The sequence below is a fragment of the Mus musculus genome, chromosome 2, assembly GCF_000001635.26.
Source record: "Mus musculus strain C57BL/6J chromosome 2, GRCm38.p6 C57BL/6J".
Lineage (NCBI taxonomy): Eukaryota > Metazoa > Chordata > Mammalia > Rodentia > Muridae > Mus > Mus musculus.
Window position 1 is genome coordinate 165,025,936 of NC_000068.7, and position 23,153 is coordinate 165,049,088.

At 45.1% G+C, this 23,153-nt stretch overlaps 1 protein-coding gene across 4 annotated transcripts in view; it reads right to left on the reverse strand.

The window, feature by feature from the left end:
- The window catches only part of Ncoa5 (nuclear receptor coactivator 5), a 34,519-nt gene extending 25,583 nt beyond the window's left edge, over positions 1 to 8,936 (reverse strand). For 2 of the 4 annotated variants that reach the window (XM_030250665.1, XM_017317897.2), the window contains exon 1: positions 8,748 to 8,936. The gene's annotated coding sequence lies outside the window, so the exon portion shown is untranslated. The remainder of the gene's footprint in view (positions 1 to 8,747) is intronic. The other 2 variants (XM_006499369.4, NM_144892.1) reach the window with 2 other exon arrangements.
- Between the last annotated feature and the right edge of the window lie 14,217 nt (positions 8,937 to 23,153).

Consider the following 23,153-nt stretch of genomic DNA (forward strand, 5'->3'; position numbering starts at 1 on the left):
TTCTGGCTAAGAATCTCATTCAGGAGGACTGCCCGTGTTAGGGTAGGTGTGAGAGGCTTTCAGAGGTGGTGAAAGTGTCAATACCAACATTGTGATTAAGTCCTACCTACCTAGGTATCCTACCACACACACAGAGCGCCTGCGGCCGGAGGCAGAGGTTTAGGGAGCTCCCCTGAAAATGCACATGCAGTCAGCAGTAAGGGAGCTTTTGCATTAATCACAGCTTCTTCCTGACTTGTCAGAGAGGTAGACAGACAACATCAAGGAAATAGAAATGACATTAAAGGAGAAGAAAGAAGGCAGCAAGAGTCGGAGCTCTTTTGGGACATGAAATAGAGAACTATGATTGGATAGAAGTTAATCAACAGCGGGGCGGCTGCAACTTGGGATTTTCCCCCAAAACAGGTGGAATATCTCTTCTGAATACAAAAGGGAAAGGTATGACGTTATTTTGATCAAACACCTTTATAAAACCCAAAGTTAGTCTTTAAATATCTTCTCCACTTTTGCTTGGATGCTACTTTGTACAGTTTAATAATTTTTATCAGCAAAATGAGTGCTACTCAGTATCACCATAATCAGAGGCGATATATAACCTTGGCTGGAACATCTGTGATTTCTAAGCAGTCTTCTGAAAGCTTCACCATTAAAAGCACTTCTCATTAAGATTTTTAAGTCTAGAAAACCAACATCTAAAAAAAAGAAAAGAAAACCAACATCTGAAGGGATTTACAGCAAAAGGAAAGAACTGGGAAAATAATCATGAAAACATGTTACAAGAAGTAGGAGAGCCATTTTAAAACATGAAAGATCAGGGTGAAGAATTCTCAAAGAGTGTAGTTTCCAATTTACAGTTTTACTTCAAACTAATATGCCAGGCAGGGCTGTACAGGGGTCCTTGAGTGTTATAAATATGCATACTAACATTCATAGTACCACAAACTGTTTTGACAACATATACGCACACATACATATACTCTGACAGGAAACCATTATGAAACAAGTTTTTCTGAGTTTCTGCATTACTAGGGATTGAACATAGGGCCCGTGCATGTGAAACAAGCCACAGATATGCCCTTCAAAACAACCTTAAAACTGGATTTCTCTAGTTAGCAGGCTACAGCAACAGAAAACAATGAGGATGTAACAACAGAGGTGTGAACGTGAGACTAGAATGGTTCACAGCACTATTATTACTGCTGAAAGACTCCAGAAGCCCATATAATTCTAGTAACTGCCAACAAAGAAAATCAAACTTGTCCCAGAGTTTAGCTGAAAACCAATCAGGAGTGATTAAACTGGCATTACAAGAAGATGACACTATTTGGATACTATACATTCCCTCCTACTTCTGTATTTATTATTTTTTAAGTTATATTAGCATAACAGTCCTGGAAACAGGAACTTACAAAGTGCTCATTCTGTCCCCTGTACAGCCTGTACAGCACACCATGTGCACGATTTGATCCAGTCCTTTTACAACTCTTCAGCTGGAACTATATACTGTCACTATGTCTCAAAAAAGAATATCCAGGGGCTGGAGAGATGGCTCAGTGGTTAGGAGCACTGCCTGCTCTTCCAGAGGTTCTGAGTTCAATTCCCAGCAACCACATGGTAGCTCACAACCATCTGTAATGGGATCCAATGCCCTCTTCTGGTGTGTCTGAAGAGAGCAAATTATACTTGCATATATAAAATAAATCTTAAAAAAAAAAGAATATCCAATATGCAGACAAAGGTCACCAAAGCCATGTGGTTTATCTTAGGCTATAGTATTATCAAGACACAAACCTGGAGGTTTAGAAGTTTGAGGATCTCTAATACATTAAAAGCTAAGTACTGTGCCAGCCTGTAATCCCATCTCTGTGAGGAGTGGAGACAGCAGATAGATCCTGACATCAGCCATCTAGTCTAGTTCAGGAGAGACTCTGTCTCAAGGCAATAGGGGAAAATGCCCTATGTTCTACTCTGACATCCCTAGGCACACAGACAATCATGCTCACATGTGTACTCTGTATACACGCCCACAAAAGGCAAATCTGGAACTCAGATCCAAGTCACCAACATAAAATGCTTAGATATCAGGCTAAGCTGCCCCCAACAGGGACATGGTTCCCATTTAGAACATTCTTACTAGGACTGATCAGCCCAGGGGAACCTGTAAAAGGGCCAGTATGCTGGCGCCCAATGTTTAAATTCCTCACAGATACTCAATGATGTACAAAGTACTGATTTAAGTACTACTACTATCAACTTCTACTCCCCAGACAAAAATTATTTTTGTTTTGGCCTCTAACTTCAAGTTCTCCTGCCTCAGCCTCCTAAATACTGGGATCAAAGGATTCAAAAACAAACAAATAAACAAAAACATCAAAAACAAAAAACAAAACAATCAAAAGCCTATTAAAACATTAATTTTCTACTCTTTTAAATTATGAGATTTCTGTGTGTGTGTATGAGAAAGACAGAGAAAGAGAGACAGAAAGTGCAGCGTGCACACGAGCATGCTGGGGCACACTGAGGATTGAACCCATAACCTTGAGCAGGGTGGGTAACACTCTCAACACTGAGCTAACCCTGTTACCTCTCTCTCTTTTTGAGCTTAACTTTTAAATTTATTCTATCTTCTGAAGCTCAATTGAAAACAACAACAAAACAGAAACCCAAACACAAGTAAGTGTAGCTCTTTCCCCTCAAAGAAGCTTCTCTTTGCAGCAAATGAGTATTACGGACATCCACAAGCTGGCCAAAATGCACAGACTATGAGACAGTGGGATGCCCAACCCCAAATGACACATTTAAAACATAATCCCTCTAAGTAAAGCTCAGGGAACATCTTGGAAGAGGAGATGGAAAGACAATGTGAGGAACCAGAGAACCAGAACACCTTCTGTGAGACAGAAAAGATGCACCCAAGAGAGTTCAACAATACTACTGCCTCAACAATATTTGCATAAAGACAACATCAGTTCACATACCAGTGTAGACAGGGGAAATCTCACAAGGCCCTAGTCCTAGCTGAAGAGCTACCTATAGGCAACCAATGGCTGCTCAGAGAAACAGAACACGTTTTTTCAGAGACAAGCCCCAATGGGCTATCCAATCCCAAGTGGTCAGCCCTACACACATGTACACAGGTGTGGCCTTGCTGGAGTAGATGTGTTACTGTGGGTGTGGTCTTTAAGACCCTTGTCCTAGCTGCCTAGAAGCCAGTCTTCTCTGCCTTCAGAACAAGATGTGCAAACCCCTTAGCTCCTCCTATACCATGCCTACCTAGATACTACCATGCTCCCGCCTTGATAATAAACCTCTGAACATGGAAGCCAGCCCCAATTAAATGCTATCTTTGTAAGAGTTTTCTTGGTCATGGTATCTGTTTACAGCAGTAAAACCTTAAGACAGACAGACAGACAGACAGACACACGAACAATGTAAATAACTGAGCCACATTATCATCCATCACTTTAAATATTACTCATTCCTACCAGCATTTTTTCGTCCTTGCCCATCATCTCTCCAATCTACAATCTGCAGTGACTATCCTTTTCTCCTTCTGTGAGACAGCTTTGGATTCCACATAAACACAGTCAGTGAGCTCTTGTCTATCTGTGACTAGTGAGTCCCTTTTCCTCTTTGACCTAGATCTTTGCTGTAGCCCTAAAATAAGGAATTAAATCACTTGATTTCTCTGTGTCTGTGTCTTCTTGATAAAAAGAATATTCTACTGTGTTTGCTATATGTACCCTTCTTTAGGGTTCATTGACTTAACAGTGAAAGAAAAGAGGTACAGAAAATTTCAAAAGATTATGATTTTTACCTTTAATAATAGAAAATAAAACAATCTAATAGTCAAAATGACATCAGCCACTGAGTTTCTCTTTAGCCAGGCTTCTAATACCTTAACAGCCATCAGTTTAGTTCACTGTTCATAAAGAAAACTGTCAACTATTCTTCATTTTCTTAACATTTTTACTCAAGCCACTCCTCCTAAGTGGACACCTGAGCAGGCACAAATACACTCCAGTCAGACAGGAGATTCTCACAACTTTTTCATCTTAAAAAACCAAAACTCGGGCTGGTGAGGTGGCTCAGTGGGTAAGAGCACCCGACTGCTCTTCCAAAGGTCCGGAGTTCAAATCCCAGCAACCACATGGTGGCTCACAACCATCCATAACAAGATCTGATGCCCTCTTCTGGAGTGTCTGAAGACAGCTACAGTGTACTTACATATAATAAATAAATAAATAAATCTTTAAAAAAAAAAAAAAAAAAAAAAAAAACCAAAACTCTATGTCCATGAAACAAGACATAAAGTTCTCTGTCACACTGCTTTAATGATGATGTGTTAGTACCTCCTAGAAAGTTCATTAAAAATCAGATTCTTAGGCCCTGTCTTAAGTTTACAGCATCTGTTGGGACCACTCTTCCATAGTTTAACTAAATTCTTAGAAGACTTTCAACAATATTTTGGAAGTACTAGTCTGTTACCTATACATTCCTCTAGCTACACAGTACAACATATGGTTAGACCTTCCACTTACAAGTTTCCCTCTAATCCCTATTCAAATAGAAATAATAAACATCACCTGTCAGAAAGAAACCTAGTCACAGCCAGGATCACTAACTGATAGTGACAACTGCTGGTTTATGCTTGTACTTGCCTCCAAAAGCTCTTAATTATAAAAATGATTTAGCAGTGGTGGCCCACACCCTTAATCATGGAACTTCAGAGGCAGAAGCAGGAGGATCTTGGTGAGTTCAAGGCCAGCCTGGCATACAGGGTCAGTTCCAGAACAGCCAGGGCTACACAGAGAAATCCTGTTTTGAAAAGCCGAAACAAAAAAATGGCATCAGCTTAGTAGTTTAAACTAGATTCTCCTTGGCTTTTTGACTAAGTTGTAGTATAGTCTAAACTAGAGAGAATATGAAATATTTAGAATGCCTGTGGACCTTTTGATAACTAACTCTTTACATTCAGAAAAATGCCTTTTCCTAACAAGGAATGTCTACAAAGATCCCAATGTCTGTTTGATAACTTCAGATTTACTCCACTTTGATTTATCAGTGTGGATGTGAAAGTAGATATGTGGCCATTTTAATTTTTTCCCAAAAGTTGCATTTAGATAGTAGAACAAAATGCTTCAAAGAGGACCCCAGTAACAAAGCAATAACTCCTAGCTATGGCTTGGAGAGTTAGCAGTCTGCACTTCATTGCCAGAGAGCTGGATAACATGCTTCAAAAACAATAAACTCAGTTTGTTGCTGGAATTTCCAACTCCAATAAGCCCATATAAAAACACACAATCCAATTATTATAATTATATGCTATAAGCCTAGATTGGGCAGATCTAATACTAGCCTAACTTATTCCCCAGCTATAAGACACTTTGCTACTTGCAGTTTCTCCTGGCCAAGTGGTTCTGGTCCATCATGGCTTCTTCCTCCTCCTCCTCCTCCTCCTCCTCTTCTTCTTCAGTCCCCTCTCCTTTCCCTCTCATCCTCTTCTACCTGCCCAATCACAGGTGTTTACTGACCAGTTCAAATGGAGAGAAGGCTCACAGGAGATCACTTGATGGGCTGCTCTCAGAGGCAACCCCTTGGGGAAGCAGAATTAACATCAGAATACAAACAGCATCTGGATGACCCACAACAGTATATTAAAGGAAAGCCATCAGATCGTCTAGGATGTGGACCAGAGAGCCCATAACTATGTAGTTAACTAACTTAGGCCTCTGGAAATCTGTGCTGATGGTCCTATTTCTTATGGAAGTCACAGTGTGATTACACTTTACAGTTTTCAGGGATTGTGTGTTTCCATGTTTTAGCTACTGTCACATCATTTTCTTTCTGACAGTTAATGTTTGTGGGTTATTTCTAGCTGAACAGGATTTAGGGAGACTTCCAAATAAAGGGCCTAACTGTATGTTATACTGCATAAGCTGAAGGAATAAACAGGCTATTGGAACCCTGGTACTTACTGCCTTATTACCCTTACCTTTCATTAAAATGTCTATCAGTGAGAGTAACAGAGGATCATCTCCCATTGGGCACTGCTCTTTTAGCTATCTGACAGTTTAAACTCTGTTTAAGCAGAATAGTCTAGCCAACAGTATATGCTGTTCATAGAACAAATCTTTTAACACACACACACACACAAAACATTTGTTAAAAATACTTTTAAAGAGAGCTTTAAAAGTATTAGCCTCAAAGACTAATCATTCATAAAACACAGGAAGCAATAGAGTAGAAAGAATTCTTCTTTGGGGGAACATTGAACTGGAAGAGTTCATGGGAAGACAAAGGGAAAGTCATAATGAGATTGCTGTCATCTCTGCGACATACTTGCATGAGGTTAGCATACAAAGAAGCCTCAGAACTCCTGTACTGTGGATACTATACAACATAGCTACTTTTTCTTTTGAAATCTTTCATCTCCAACAATATCTTGAACGTGTTCTTGGGCAAGAAATTTTCAATTTTACTGAGCTCTCATTTCTGTATATGCACAAAACTTTGTAACACATATAACACCACCAATGCACCCATCTTACAAACCAACTTAGAGAACAAAAGAGTAGTATTTACCATGTGCACTGCTAGCTGAGGATTCCCTTTGCAACTAAGCACCAATGGTGAGTTTAGAAACAGAGACAACATTTGTCACGTGGGGAGTCAAAACCTGAAGAAAACTGAAGGGCACATTCCAAAGGTTTCCTTTTTGTAAAAGGTTTTCCATTCTTAAATGCACAGGTGAATTCAGTTCTCACAGTGCAGGAAGCTTTTAAAGGCACTGCCATCTGCAGGCCGCAGGCATGGAATGCCTGGAATAGTTATTTACAATAAAGTTTCAGAGCAAAGCATTGTTTATTTAGCTTGGGGCACTGGTAGATGAGGCTCCACTTGCTGATGTTCGGAAATGGGACTTCCAAGTCAAATCAAATTTCCCTTGCTTCTTTGTACATTATTGCTCCTGAGAAGTTTGGGACCAATGGATGATCTTATGTTTAGTTCTATTCTGTGCTCAACCTGAGGTCAGCCCCCCAAAATACAGACTTCTTGTCATACAGCCCTTGGTGCTGGGGTATCTGGAATGGTCCAAGTTGGCTTTTCTGAATTTCCTTTCAGAAAATAAAGTAAATCTGCTCTCACACTTTTTAAAAACTGAATTTATGATCAGATAGCTAATGGGACATGAAACTGCTGATATCTAGAAAAATACCTTCCATTTAGTCTTGCAATGTGGTTGTTTTGCTAGCACATTATACAAGGAGAAGCAGTCTCCTATGTTTCGGTAGAGACTAATGCATGTCTAGGGGCTCAAAAAATATATGAAAGAGGAAAGACGAGCTAAATGGAAGAGACAAACCAAAAGGAAGGCAGGCATGCACGCTAACCATCAGTCAAGTGGTCTCCAATCCCCACAAGGCAAAACTAGAGCCTTGTTCCAAAATGTTGATACAAAGTTGCTTTTTCACACTCAGACAGATACAAGTTTAAGTGTTCTGTGGTCAAAAGCCACATCAGGGTTTGCAGAAGCATCCTTTCATGAACTTTCAAGGTGGCTACCACACCACAATACTGTAAGAAAGCGAGGAAACACACCCAGTACATCTGAGGGATGGTTCTTGCAGCTCCTGAGATTAGCGCTTCTAAAGGACAACCTTTTACAATGAGAAAGCTCAGAATATTTATCATCACCCTGAAGATCCCGGGACACCCCGGGACATTGCAATGGGAGCTGGAATGCCGCAGGGGGAAAAATTCCATATACAGTGAAAGACATAACATGACAATTAACCCCGTACTCCAAGGGCAGCGGTTCCCAAAGCCTGGAGCGCACAACTTCAGGAGGAACAAGGACACAAGTGTTTATTTTAATAGACAGGTATTTATTTTTTTTATGAGCGTTAGAGAAATAACTGGCTTTCCATTATACCGTTTGGGGTTCAAAATTTCCGCCTTAAACAAATGCATTTAAGGAGGGAGGGTCAGAGTCAGTTTAAAGAAAAACATTTAACATTTGGTATCTAGTACAGATGTAGGCGGACTTGTAAAGGTGCAGCGCGAGGGACGGAAGCTGGGGAGACGTGGTCCTAAGCAAAGCCCCTGACCCGCTACCGGGGTGCGGGAAGGGCCCTGGGAAGCCAGTAGGTTCCGGCGCCGTGTCCGTACGAACCTCCGGCACAATTTCTCTCGCCCGGTTCTCCGGGCCTAGGGTCCACGTCCATAGAATGGGCGAGCTGTCACACAAGTTGACATCTCGAGAATACGCCCAGGGCGACAGCGCTCCCTAGGCTGCTTGGCGCCTGGACACCGCCGCCGAGACCGGTATCCTGGACCCGGGTTCGAAGCCCTCCAGTGCCACTGACTCACAAGAGCTCCCCTCGCCCACCAAAGCCCCGGGCGAGCGACTTCACAGACTCTCGAGTGCAGGGCGTGCTCGATCCTACAAAGAAGCCTCAGCAGCTTGCGACCGAAACGGGCCGCGGTGCCCACCTCAGCGCACGGTCAGTCGCTCGCTCGCCTACTTGGGTCCGCCAGACTCGGGTCTGGGCCGGACCGGACCGGACCGGACCGGAGCCGGAGGCAGCCGCGCCCCGCTCCGGGGCATGCGCAGCCTCGCGCGTGCCCGGAGAGCAGGCCGCGCGTCGAACGGGCCCTCCCGCCTCAGCGTCCCCGTCGCCCCCCCAACCGCCTGCCCATCAGTACTACGCCTCGGCGGACGGCCACCGCTCCCCGGCACTCACCGCTACCGGCGTGGCCGCCTCCCCGCCGCTCCTCCGCCTCAGGCCCGCCGCTGCCGCCTCGGCCTCTGCCCACCTGCCCGCCGTAGGACAAAGGCGCCACCAACCGACTAGCGCGGGCACGAGGCAATGGCGGCCGGGGCGGAGTGTGGAGGTAGGGGCAGAGGGCGCGCACGCAGCGGCGGCCGCGGCAGTGTCGTAAAGAGCCTGCGGGTTTACGGCAGGGCTGAGCTGAGGCGTCCATCTCCTTGGCGACGGGGGCGAGGCGGTGGTTCTGGGGCGGCGGTTGAGAACGCCAGCGGTTGCCTAGTAACGGGGTCTCAGTGGAGGACCCGCTCCACGCCTGCGCCCCGCGCAGGACTGCTGTCTGGCTTTTCCCTTTTCCAGATCCCCTTTCCTCATCCATAACTGTGTAACAAGAACAAGTCCCCCAGTACTTTCATCCCTGTAAAACTTAAAGCCCCGAAAGGCCAAGCATTTGTAGATGGAAAATGTGCAGTGCCCAAACCTGATCACAAGGAACAAAGAGAGCAGAGAGGTGAAGAAAAAGCTGGGTTTAAATTTGCATTTAAATACATTGTGGATCCTATTAGTTGCCTAGCTGTCTCTAGGAGCCAAGAGGCTCCTGGAGATATATTACGGTTTTTTTCTTGAGATATTTCTTTGAGAAATATTCAAGGTCAAAAATTGACTTCAACGTTACTGTCGACCACGAAGCATGTAAAAAAGGTGTGGGTCCCCCCTCCCCCCTTTTAATCTAGAGTTTGTCACAGGGACTGGAATTTACAGTTGTAAATGCTCTCCATGAATCAAAGCTCCGGCTACATGAATCGCCTCGTGCCTCAAATGCCGTAGGGCCTCGTCTTCCTCCTGAACAATACAGGCCAACTAAACTGGTGACTGTGGGATTTGAACACTGTGAGAAGCCCAGTTTCTTTAAACATCGGATCCTATATTCATTCTGCTAGTTGACTCACTGTTTCTTGTACATTTGCTACAAAGACCTCAAAGCGTGGCTGGTAAGGTGATTCTGGGGACAAAAGTGTGTGCTGCCTAGTCTGATGACCTGAGTTCAACCCCATGTACACACACACACACACACACACAGACACAGACACACACACACACACACACACACGCACGCATTAAAACACAAAAGCCATCTGGTATGTCACTGTATATATATATATATATTTGTTTGTATTTCGAGACAGGGTTTCTCTGTGTAGCCTTGGGAACTCACTCTGTAGACCAGGCTGGCCTCGAACTCAGAAATTCGCCTGCCTCTGCCTCCCAAGTGCTGGGATTAAAGGCGTGTGCCACGACGCCCGGTATCACTATACATATTTAATAACAACACTCGGGAGACAGAAGCAGGCAGACAGACCACTGTGCAGTCAAGGCCAGCCTATAAATAAGGAATTGCAGGCCAGCAAGGGAGACCCTGCCTCAAAACTTTTTAATTATAAAATAATTGCTTAAAAGACACTGTGACTTGATATGTATCTACGTGCTAGGCACCATCTTAGCACATCTTAGCACCTTCTGTCCTCTTGGAGAGTAGAGGCTAGCAGAAAGATAGAGCTCAAACTAAGAAGAAATTGCACTAGAGTGTGTAGCTGCACACTGAGATGCGTGCTGGTGGGAAGAAGTCATTCTTGGGCTGTAACTAGAAACTAACTTTACACACAGGCGAAACGGTTGTAAAAAATGATTATAAGAATGTATGAGATTGCCGGGCAGTGGTGGCGCACGCCTTTAATCCCAGCACTCAGGAGGCAGAGGCAGGTGGATTTCTGAGTTCGAAGCCAGCCTGGTCGACAGAGTGAGTTCCAGGACAGCCAGAGCTACACAGAGAAACCCCATCTCGGAAAAAAAAAAAAATCCACAGACACTTACCCTTTTTTCTGTAAAATAGGTCCTAAGGTATGGGCTGCAGAGATGGCCCAGCAGTTAGGAGCAGTTGCTGTTCCTGCAGAGAACCTAGGCTGTTAGCTCACAACTGTCTTTAACTTCAGTTTCAGACTATCCTTTGCAGGCTTCTTGCCTATGCAAACATTGCCTATGAACGTGGTACACTGACATAATATTTAGGCAATATTCTCATACACAGAAAATAAAAATAAATACTTAAAATACATTCTCAATTTAAAAAATTAGGAATCATGTCAACTAGTTTATTGTCTCCATTATGGTTTCTGTTGCTGTGAACAGACATCATGACCACAGCAATTCTTACTAAAAAACATTTCATTGGGGCTGGCTTACATTTCAGAGGTTTGGTCCATTCTCATCATGGCAGGAAGCATGACAGCACATAGGCAGACATAGTGCTGAAGGGGTCGCTGAGAGTTCTAATGTGGATTGGGTAGGCAAGCAGGAGGAGAAAGGGACACACCTCCTAACAGTGCCACTTTGTATGAACCCAAGGGGGCCGTTTTCTTTCAAGCCACCACAGTTGTTAAATGAAGGTATGGACTGGAGCGTGGGGCAGTTGGCAGAATGCTTGCTTACCGTGCAGGAAGTGTGGCAATGCGTCTCTAGTACTGCAGAAACTGGTGTGGTCTTGCAAGCCTATACTCCTGGCTCTCAGGAGGTGAAAGGAGATCACAAGTTCATGGTCCACTACACAAAGAGTTGGAGGCCAGCCTGGGCAACGTAAGCTAAAGGCAAAACACTGTTGATTTTAGAGATGGTATCTTGTCACACCCCTAGGCCAGTGTGGCTTTGAACCACTGTGGTAGGCAGAATAATGACTGCTAAAGATGCCTGTGTCCTCATTTCTGGAACCGGTGAATCTGTCTCCATGGTAATAAGAATAATGCCCTTGGTTTTGATGTAGGAGCTATCCCTAGGTTGTCTAGGTAGGCCCATATAGTTGCACGGGTTTTTCTAAAGGGAAGTGAGAATCTCAGAGTCACAGAAGGAGACATGCTACAGAGGCAGAGGAGAGACAGGGAGAGGGCAGAAGAGAGAGATGGAAGGAGATGGGGAGGGGCTAAAGGGAAGGGTGATAGCTTAGATATGAAGCGTCCCTCACTTGATCTCCAGATGGAGGTGCTGTATGGGGAAGCTGTGGAAAGTTCGGGGAGTAAGGGGCTATCTGAAGGTGAGGATTGATCCCTGGTGCCTTCAAGTTCTGATGCACCAAAATTTGAGAAGCAGAAACCTCACGCTCCTACTGCCGTGCATTCTCTGCTGTGATGGGCTGGGAAGCCCTGTAACTGTGAGCGTAATAAATCCTTCCTCCAGCAGGTGCTTTCCTCGGGCATCTGCTGGGGGTCGGAGGAGAAGGAGGGGAGTTGATCCTGGAAAGCAAGCAGCTTCTAGAAGGCACAAGAGATGGGGAGGTAAATGTTGCCGGCAAACCCTACGGGAAGAAACGCAGCCCTTGTAATTTTTTTTTTTTTAACTTTAGACTTTATCGTCTGTAGAAAACATGATTTTTTCTGTAAGCCTTAACATGACTTACTTCTTGCCCTTTAATAATTAAACTTTTAATTAAGATTGATTTTGACAAGCCACAGGTCAGTCTAATTAGATTCCTTCTTTCCTTAAGCTATTTAACACCAAATAACACTTCAGATAATTTTTGTGCATTTTTTTGGGGGGGGGGGAGGGGAGAGTTTGAGACAGGGTTTCTTTGTGCAGCCCTGGCTGTCCTGGAACTAGCTCCATAGACCAGGTTGACCTTGAACTCACAGAGATCTGCCTGCTTCTGGCTCCTGAATGCTGGGATTAAAGATGTGCACCACCACTGCCCAGTGTTGGTACGCTTGGTTGGCCTTGGTCACCCTGGAGCTGAGGATGATTTTGAATTCCTGACCCTTCTACCTCCTAGGTGCAGGGGTCTATATATAGATACACAGAACCTCGCCTTGCTCACCCTGTACCAGTTTTGCTTTTCTTCTTCACCATATGATATTTTTATTCTATAAAGAGGATTAAGTTCCTGGCTGTCTGCTGATGCAGTAATATCTCCTCTTTGATTGCTATTACACCCGATGGAACGCGTTTAGTCTGTCTGCAGAGCCATGGGGTGTACTTTTGAAACACTTAAAAAGAACTATCTTTTAAGAAGAGTATATGCTACTGAGATGGCCAGGTTAATCCTTTCAGTGCCCTGTCGTCAGAAATTCTCAAAAGATACAGCTCCCTAGCTGTCTCTGTGCTGAGACATGTAAAGAGACCATAATCAGACAGAAAAGCGAAAGATAACAACAAGAAGACAGGACAGTTAGCCAGTGGCTCCCCATTTCCGTGAGATTCTTATTCAGGGAACCTGAGGTAGAGTCTGAGAATTCCTTTGTGTGTGTTTGTACCTATGTGTGCATATGTGTACAAGCTCATGCTTGTGTGTGGGGAGGGTATGTGTGGTGTATGCATATATGTGCATGTGTGTTCAAGCCCATGTTTATGTGGGGGGTATGTGTGGCGTATGCACATATGTGCATTGCATGTATGTACAAGCCCATTCTTGGGTGTGTGGCCAGAAGTCAATGTTGAGTATCTTCCTCTATCACTGTCCACCTTGGGGTTTTTTGTTTTTGTTTTTTGTTTTGTTTTGATACAGGTCTCTCAATGAAGTTGGAGCTCATTAGTTAGCTAGGCTGGCTTACCATCGAGTCCCAGGGACTCTTTTGTCTGTCTCGGTGTGCGGGAATCATGGGTGTGCATTGCCATGCCTATGGTTTTGTGTGAAGGTTGGAGATTTGGACTCAGTCCTCATGCTTGTTCAGCAAAGACTTTAACCACTGCACTATCTCCTTGCTCCCACCCGCTTTTATGTGATACAGGGTCTCCCTCTACAACCCAAGCCTTGAGCCAGTGATCCTGCCTCAGCCTCCCAAGTTGGGATTACAGCACAGGGGTCTGCATTTTAATCTGAAAAAGCTCTCCCATGTTTGCAAGTTACTGGGCTGGGTAATTAAAATTGCAAAGATAACACACCAAAGAGCATTCCCGACAGGCCAGCATCTCTCAGGGTCCTCTGTCAGTGACCCTAACTCATTAGGTTAGATGGCCCCTCTGAAGCTTTCAAGTGGAGAACTGGCTGCTCGGTACAGACGGAATCTGAAGAGGAACGTCCCAGGTTTAACCCAGTGGTGAAGGCACCATTTCCTTCATGTGCATGGTTTCTGGGAATCAAGAAGGGCGGGCCCAGCAGTTCTAGCTCAGAGTTAGTGGCTGCCTCAGGGACAGGGGCTAGTGGAGCAACTGTGGGCTGGCCAGGTCTCTCTCCTCACGTCACCCTAGAGTCTCTCCACATCAGGACTCCACATGCTCAGGCATCATGGGACCCCAGGGCACTCTTGCTGTTTACACATAGCTGAGGGCTCCAAGAGAACAGCTGAAAGAACCAGACAGGAGCTATATATTGCGTTGTGTGTGACAGCTTGAAGAATCACACAAGCCTGGCCAGCTTCAAGCAAGGAAGACAGAACCATTACCTTTGAATGGGAGGAGCGTGAGGACCCCATTCTGAGAAGAGCACTCGGAATAAGATAGCGCTGGGGCTATCTTTGGAAATTCCATAATTACATGGTCCACTCCACCACATATACATATATGTATATGTATGTATGTATATATGTATATGTATGTATGTATATATGTATGTATGTATATATATGTGTGTGTGTGTGTGTGTGTGTGCGAGTGTGCATGCATGTGTATGTGCATGTGTATATTCAATACATATTTTACATATACAAAAATTATAATTTTATTCATTATTTTTGAGACAGGGTCTCATCATATATCTCTGGCTGGCCTGGAACTTACTATCTAGATCAGGGTGACCTTGAACTTACAGAAATATGCCTGCCTCTGCCGGGATTAAAAGTGTGCACCGCCATACCAGCTAGGATTTTTTCGAGACAGGGTTTCTCTGTATAGGCCTGGCTGTCCTGGAACTCACTCTGTAGACCAGGCTGGCCTCGAACTCAGAAATCCGCCTGCCTCTGCCTCTCAAGTGCTGGGATTAAAGGCATGTGCCACCATGCCCGGCCAACTAGGATATTTTTACAGGATGAATCTGTCCCCGTCGATCTAGAATGAACATAAAGCTGTCTTCAGTGTCCTGTAAGACCAGCCCCCTTTCTGCCTTCCTGCTTACTTGAGGCCATTGACCTCTGAGCTTTCAATTTGCAAACACTCTGGTCCTGTCAGGCCCAACACATGCCATGCTCTTTGTACCTCAAGGTCTTTGTGTCTCTCATTCCTTTCTCTCAGCCCATTCCTTCTCCCTTCTCCATCTTTCCTTCTTTCTCTTCCCACGCTAACAGAAGCCCAACTAATCCTAAAGGCTTCACACTGACCTCAAGTCTCACACTCTGGGTAGCAAGGCAGTGTGCCAGGGTAGCTAGGAGAACAGACTGTGACTCAGTATCTGGGTTCAGTCCTCAGATCCCCCATATTCTACCGTGAGGCCTTGGGGACAACCCCCCAACCCCTTCATATTAAAAATAGGCAAAACACTTAGCAGAGTGCATGACACATAATGTTCCATGGGTAATTGGCAGCCCGTGACTTGGAGTTGCTACCTAATCTGTGACTTGGGGCCCACTGATGAGGACAGAGAGATACAAGTACCTTTGGCCCTGGAGTTCATGAACTGGAATGTCCTATTGACCGGAAGCAAGTCTTTCTCTTGTTTGCGAATTGCTGCTCCATTTCCCGCAGAGCTCCGACATATCTACCTCACTGTGAGACTAGAGGCTGAACCCACTAGGGCTTTAGACACACTTGGCACGTGCTCTACTGTGAGCTACACCCTCAGCTCTCTTTTGACTTCAGACTCTGAGACCCGGTCTCACTAAATTGCCCGGGCTGTCTTTGAACTCACTCTGCAGCTCTGACAGACTTTGAACTTTTGATTCCCCTGCCTCTGCCTCTTGAGTGAGTAGCAGGGATAACAGCCCACGCTGCTAACCTGCAGACACCTTTCTTACATTACTGTCCCCACTTGTCCTTACATTTTCATGATGGAGGACTTGCCGCCAGATCAGTCATTTAATTAATGAGCAAGCACAGAGCACCAGACCACATGCTTATTGTCATAATTTGACGATCGTCTGTCTGTATAACTACTTTTCTTCGTGACACTATCATGGTGTAGTGTTTGAACCCACTTGGAGAAATCAGAGACTCAGACTCAATTCAAACTCAGATGAATTGAATCTATTCTCACTGCTACCAGAAGGACGGCAGCCTTAGAGCCACAGCCATGTGGAAGAGGGTTCAGGTGAGTTTGAGGACGAATGTCAGAAAGGCATGTGTTACAATGACCCATGGAATTCCCAGCTGGGCAGGAAAATCCATTTTTCTTTCCCCACTTCTTTCTTTCTTCCCCTCTATATATTAATAAAAGACCGTTCCATCCCTTCTCTACAGCGAGAAGCAGGTTTTACAGAAGCAATGGTAGCTATTAACACCTCAGGGCCCACTATCCCTTTCTCATCTCACCTGCAGGCTACTGAGATCTCCTCAGCATTCCAGAGCAAAAGGTCAATGGCCGTAAGGGATGGATGCCTGCCTCCACAGAAAGTCTCTCTAGTCGTCACAGGGACCTGTGTGAATTATCTCTCAGGTCTGAGCTCTAGTGACTGGAATAGAGCAGTTCATTTCTGGGCAGGCAAAAACAGGTTAGAGCTGGCTGTCACATTCCCACAATGCCTTCTTCCTTGGAAAGTTTTTGACTTCTCCAGACAGCCCGAGGAGGTCGCAAGCACACTAACACTTAGAAACAAAGCTAGTCACCAATGGTGACCTCTCTTGGGGTAGATGAGAGACTGAGGGTGCTCTTTGAGACAGGAACTTTGCCGAGCACTGTATACATACTCTTTAACTACATGAAACACAGATATTGCTCTCCCAGTTTCTGGATGAGAATACTGTGTCTCAGAGGAGCAGATAATTACCCAAGGGCATAAGGCAGTTTGCTTGTGGTGGGATCTTTGCTATCAATATGTCCCATATAAAAACAGTGATTCTTCCTTCCATTTTACAGATGGGTAAACTGAGACTCAAAAGATGTGAATTCATTCTGCTCCCTCTTATGGTGCAACATTGTTAATAGTCAGGATTTGAACTCATGTCATTGAGACTTCAAAGCCCTCTTGTTCTACTGTACCTTGTGGCTTTTTTTTTTTTTTTTTTTTTAAATGGGAATACCATGGAAACGTAGCCTGGGTGAGTTGATGGTTGGCCATGTGTATGGCTGCAGCAAGTGTGGCTGTGTCATCCCTCAGGATTAGATGATATGGAAAGAAATAACTACTTTTCTCATTCCTGTTGTGGAGTCACATGCGAGCAGGTGAGAAATACACACTATCATAAGGAGAACTCCATTAGCCCCCATTGTTTAGACAGAAGAGTCAAAAGTAAGAAGCAGGAGATAAAAGAGCTCACAAGGAAGCAGTTCTCTGTTGGGCTCCCGCTGAAACAGAAAGAAACGGCTCTGTTTCACAACAGTTAGTGATGAGCTACACGAGATGAAAGTCGTCTTGTGACCCGTGAGTGTAATGAGATGAAGATGAGGTAATGTGATGTTTTATAACGATAGAGGATCTGAGGAGCTGGGAATTATCTCAGCGTGAATGACTACTACCAGGAAGCTGAACAATGGGACCGTCTGGAAGCAATTCTCTATTCAGCCGTATTTATAGCGCCATTCATCTTCTCTTTCAGTTCAGAGGTCACCGGGGCGCTTGTCTCACCTTGCCGAGTATATGAAAATACAGCGCTTGTCACAGTCCCGACTGCTTCCTTCCGCGGAACCTGTCACATACAAAGGAGAGAGAGAGAGAGAGAGAGAGAGAGAGAGAGAGAGAGAGAGAGGCAGAGCTCTCCAGAGCAGGGAATGAATAGCTCTGGCTGAAAGAAGAGAGGGAGGGAGGGAGCAGGGGAAGAAAGAGCTAAGGAGTTTGCCCACCACTGCCCAACTTGCCTGGAGCTGTTACATAAGGTGGTACCTGCTAGATATCTGTGGCTGCTTACCCTTATTAAAGCAAGGACTGGGCTACCTGGGATGCTCCCATTGGTAAAGCACTTGCCTTAAATGTTCAAGAGCCTTAGTTCAGCCCCCAAAACACACGTGAAAAAGCTGGTGGTGGTGGCACATACTTGGAGTCCTGGGCTGGGGAGGCAGTCAGGCCAGTGTCTGGGGCTCACTGACCAGCCAGCCTGGCCCAATTAGTGAGCTCCAGGCCAGGGAGAGACCCTGTCCTAAGGGAGGTAGATTGGTTTCCTGAGGGTGACATCAAAAGCTGTCCTCTGTCCTCTATATATGGGGAGATGCATGCACACATGTGTGCTCAAACACACACACACACACACACACACACACACACACACATCATGCATGCACGCACACACACAGGCACAAAGTAAGTACAAAGACATCCATTTGCTTAATTGTAATGTTCACATTCAAATGTCCATATTGGATGGCACAGATGTGGAATGTGTCTGCCATCACAGATGGGCCAAAGCACTAGTATACCTAGGAATATTCAACCCCCAAGACTACAGAAACCCTAAGGCTTCAATAACCCTGGACCCTAGAGAGCTTGATACAGTCTTCTGACATGGATATGAGAACATTCTGTGCCCAGGACCATGGGGGAGCTATCTGAATCCCCTGAAATGGATGTTTATCATCAATGGTTTATACCATTTGTGCTAGATACTATGATGATAAAAGTACGCAATCCAGCCTGTCCGATAACTGTGCAGTGTTCTCTCTCTCTCTTCACAGAGGAGAAACAGAGGTTAGGGTGGGGCCACACGGTAGCACTGTGGTTTTGAACTCACTCGAGGGTCAGAGGTCACAGAGATGACTATGGGCTCTGTCATCTGATGCTTGTCTCTTCATGGATCTCTGAAGGATCTTAGCAGCTGCCTCTCCAAGTGGAAAGTGAGACAAAGCTCAGAGTTCTCTCAGGGATGAAGGAGATGGTTGTGTAAAGGTTTCAGCTGAGATTGAAACATTCCATCCTCCAGAGAAACTCCTTAAGCACTCAGAAGAGCTGGTTGTGGAGCCACATGCCTTTAATCCCAGCACTCAGGAGGTAGAGGCAGGCGGATCTCTGTGAATTTGAGGCCAGCCTGGTCTACAAAGGGAGCCCAGGACAGCCAAGGCTTGTTACAGAGAGAAACCTTGTCTCAAAAGAACCAAAGCAAAAACAAACAAATAAAAGTAGCATCAGGAAGTCCCTGAAACTGACCAGATTCGCTAGGTTCTTCCCCTGCCAAAGTCAAAATAAAAGCTGAGTCCTGAGATCCTCAAAGTAAAGCTGAACTGTCAAGAAAATTCTCCAGAGGGGAAAAGCTCTAAAGAAGACCTAGACCAAAACAGCTGCCCAAGAAGCAGAAAGCAGCCAAGCTTCCTGGATGAGGTTCAGAGCTACTGAGGCACCTAGAAAGGACACCTTCCAACATGCTGGCCTGCCTGCAGGCCATGCAGGGTGCTCCAGGTTCCCAGCTTTGTGAGCTATCACTCACTGGTGCTGGCACGGGCTTTGGTGACACTGCTGCCTTTGAGTCATTTCTGCTCCTGTGAGTAACCCCTCCCCCACATTCCGATAAATAATCCCAATAAAACTCATGGCTCACCAAGTTGGACTTTGGTGGTATCTGTACTCTGGTCTGTCGTCGGGCAAGTAGACTTGTGTTGTGTCTTCCTGGGATACGTTTTGTTGTACAATAGAGATGACAGCCAGAAAGCCTTGATTGGAGACCTGGGCAAGCAGAAGGAAGAATTTCCAGGTTGTGAGGCCAATGCGGAGATCACACCATGGGGACCTGGAGTTTCTCCCTGCCTGAGGGGTGGCTGCAGAACCTAGTTCTTAGCCTTCCTCAGTGGGTGAGGAATGAAGGCACCAGCCTAGAGCGCCTCCTCAGCAAATGGTAAAAGGCTGTTCTTGTGGGCATTTAACTCTGGCAGTTCTGCCCCTGTCCAGAGCTTGCGAAAGATGCCTCAGGAGCCCTTAATGGCCCCAGAACACTTTGTCATAGTGGCTCAACATATGTTCAAGAGTGCTGACTGTGGATGGGGGGCCTGCAAGGTGGGGTGTTGGACTGAACAGACACACACCTTTAACAAAGCAGTGGCTAAGTGCTCAATACTGTGTTACACCCCAAAACCAAGCCAAGGTGGTTACTGGCTGCCAGAGACCACAGTTAGACAGACATCCGGGATAATTCTGATACAGTGACAGAGGAAGAGGTTAGTATGCGTGTCCCCTCTGAAGAACCCATCAGTTCTGGGACTTTGTCTAGTGCAGTACTACAGTGCTAACGTGTGACCCACATCAACCATTCCGTGAAGCAATTGAATGAACACATGATTGAGGTTAAATGGCAGCCATCTCAAAAAGGATCATTAGTTCATAGATGCAGACGTGGTAAGACATAAGCCACTCTCCTCCCTCACTGTGTCTGGTAGTGCGGGCCTATGAGCCCAGCTCCTCGGGATCATGAGGTCAAGACCTTCCTGGGCTCCAGAGTGAGCTGCAGGGCAGCCTGAGTAACTGCTTCTTTTTAGAAAGGAGTCTGAGAATACGGGGCAAGGCCCTAAGCTGAAGTCCTAGACCCACAAAAGGGAAAACATTAATTTCATTGATAAAGCAGAAGTATAATTTTTGAGAAATATGAATCAAAGCAATAGTGTTTGATACCCACTGAGCTGTCAAATACTAAACGGACAATAACATTTAGTAATGGAGAGGGTCCAAGGTTGTTCTTCTTCTTTTTTAAAAAGATATATTTATTTTATGTATGTGAATACATTGTTGTTGTCTTCAGACACACCAGAAGAGGGCACTGGATCCCGTTACAGATGGTTGTGAGTCACCTTGTGGTTGCTGGGAAGTGAACTCAGGACCTCTGGAAGAGCAGTCAGTGCTCTTATCTTCTGAGTCGTCTCTCTAGCCACCCACTCCGGTCCTTTTTAAAATTTTATTTATTTATTTATTTATTTATTTATTTATTTTGCTTGAGACAGAGAATCCCTATGTAGCCCTTGCTATCTTGGAACTGGTTATGTATACTAGGCTGGCCTTGAACTCACAGATATCCACCTGCCTCTGCCTCTTGGAACGCTGGGACTAAAGATGTGTACAGCCACACCTGGCAGCCTTTTTTACTTTTTAAATGTAAATTTCCCAACTTTTTCCCTTGCAAAGCATTTTGGAAATGCTTGTTGGCACTTTGCATACACAGCAGATTCTTTCTAGAAATCAGTTGTGCAGATAACAGAATACAAGGGTCCAAGCATGCGTGATCAAGGGTCCTGTGTTGTGCAGTGCCCACTGCAGGAGAGGCAACCTGGGCTCCAGTCCACAGCAGAGCAGCTGAACCAGCTGTGACAAGTTCACCACATAGAGCATTACAGAACTATTTCAAACAGGAAGAGCAGATCTGTGTCTCCTGACTTGGAACAATTTCTGTGGTGTGTTATTTAGTGGGAAATGGTTTCAGAAAATGATAGACTCATTTTCTTAGGAAATGAATAAGAACATTCTTTAACATGTAGAATGATACCTAATGGGATGTCATGAAGAGGGGAGAGTAGCGATAGATAAAGGAAGAAAGATGTGGGGCTAGAGATGGATCCCTGAGCATAGACTGCTCGCTCTTGCAGAAGACCCAAGTTTGGTTCCCAGTAGGTCAGTGGGCTCCTAGGCACCTGTAACTCCAGCTACAGGGGATGCAGTGTTCTCTTTTGGTCCCTTTGGGCGCTACACTCATGAGTGCATACCATATACAGACACACACAATTAAAAATACATCTTATAGTCGGTCGGTGGTGGCACACAGCACATCTTTAATCCCAGCACTCTGGAGGCAGAGGCAGGAGGGCCTCTGAGTCCAGGGCCAACCTGGTTTACAGAGCAAGCTTGAGGATAGCCAGGGCTACACAGAGAAAACCACCACCACCACCACCACCATCAGCTGTAGAGATGGCCCAAAGGTTGAGGGCCCTGGCTGCTTTTACAGAGGACCTGGGTTCAATTCTCAGCACCCACGTGATGCTCACAACTGTCTGTAAAGTCGGCTCCAGAAGATCTGACACCTTCACATAGACACACATGCAGGCAAACCCCTAATGCACATAAGATAAAAATAAATAAATTGCCGGGTGTGGTGGTGCACGCCTTTAATCCCAGCACTCGGGAGGCAGAGGCAGGCGGATTTCTGAGTTCGAGGCCAGCCTGATCTACAAAGTGAGCTCCAGGACAGCCAGGGCTATACAGAGAAACCCTGTCTCGAAAAACCAATAAATAAATAAATAAAAATAAATAAATAATATATTAATAATATAAAAATAAATCTTATAAAACAGGGATTACATGCTTTCCCTGGGAGAGAAAACTCTAACGATACCAACAGGCTAGGACTAAAATGTGAACATAAATGTACAAATGAAAATATTGACTTAATTTTGGGATAGGACAATGGATTATTTTTGGTTTGCAATAGTTCATACCCATATGAAGTGCCTGTTTAATATAATATCTTTAGTGAACTAACATGTCCTGCAGGGACACTAGAGAATCAAGATACATGATTCTGAGCCAGAGGAGATGGCTCAGTGGGTAAAGTGTTTGGCATGCAACTCTGGACACCCTGCAGCCACATAAAAACACAGAACTGAGTGTTCTTCAGCATAAATATTGCTGTATAAGAAGACTCAGATCATGTATCTTGGGTATCTCCCTCAGTCACTCTGCACGTTACGTTTTTGTTATCATATTTATGCATTTACTTATGTGTGTATGTCACTCAACAAGAGTGACGCTACATGGCTGTGGAGTTTAGAGGACAACTTTCAGGAGTTGGCTCTCTTTTTTCCACTATGTGAGTCCTGGGAATCGAACTCATGTTGTCAGGTTTGGCAGCAAGCACCGCTACCCATTAAACCATCTTGCCGACCCTATACCTTATTTTCTTCCTGAGACAGGGGTTTCTCACTGAACTTAGAGCTTGCCAATTTGACTAGACTGCAAGTCTGGGGGAGTCTCCTGTCTCTGGCTTCCAACACAGGAATTACAGACACACACTACCTCATTTTTGTTTTGTTTTGTTTTGTTTTGTTTTGTTTTGTTTCTTTAATTGTTTTGATACAGAGTCTAGCTGTGTATCCCTGGCTGGCCTCGAACTCACAGAGATCCACTTGTTTTTGCTTCCCCAGTCCTAGGATTACTCGGGTATCTGGACTCAAGTTCTCCTGTGTTGGGAGCAAGTATGTCACTGACTGATCCATCTTTCCAGCCTAACGTCGGGGTTTATACTCCTCGTGACCTCCTGTGACTCACTAGTTTCTGTTGGTCTCCTGAGGGAGGGGACCAAACATGGGTGTAAAGATCAGGAGGTGGGAACACAGGCCTGTCTTGGGGACCGGCC